Consider the following 390-nt stretch of genomic DNA (forward strand, 5'->3'; position numbering starts at 1 on the left):
CTGATCACCTCTCTGAAAAACTGGAGGATCCAAACTGCTCAATAAAGAGTCCCACAAGCCAACCAGGCCTGATAGGACTACTCCTTCAGCTTGACANTCCTTACTTCCGGTGTCCACCACCGGATTCAGGGGTTGCCCAACAGACCTTCACAGTACGTTTTGGGCCTGCCGAGTGTCCGGCTTCCTCCTCCGCCAACAGATCCAACAGAACCGCTCTTTGTCTAGCTTGTCAACTAGGACCTGTTTGCTTTAGGATACCCTACCAGGGCCATATAGCTCCTAGGGCCACTGAGGCACTCAAACCCCTCCACCACATTAAGGTTGTGGTCCTAGGAGAGACATTCTGTCTTCACTCCATTTGTTTCTACAAACTCTTTGCCATCTTTCTTC

Source organism: Puntigrus tetrazona, chromosome 1 (assembly GCF_018831695.1).
Source record: "Puntigrus tetrazona isolate hp1 chromosome 1, ASM1883169v1, whole genome shotgun sequence".
Taxonomy (NCBI): Eukaryota; Metazoa; Chordata; class Actinopteri; order Cypriniformes; family Cyprinidae; genus Puntigrus; species Puntigrus tetrazona.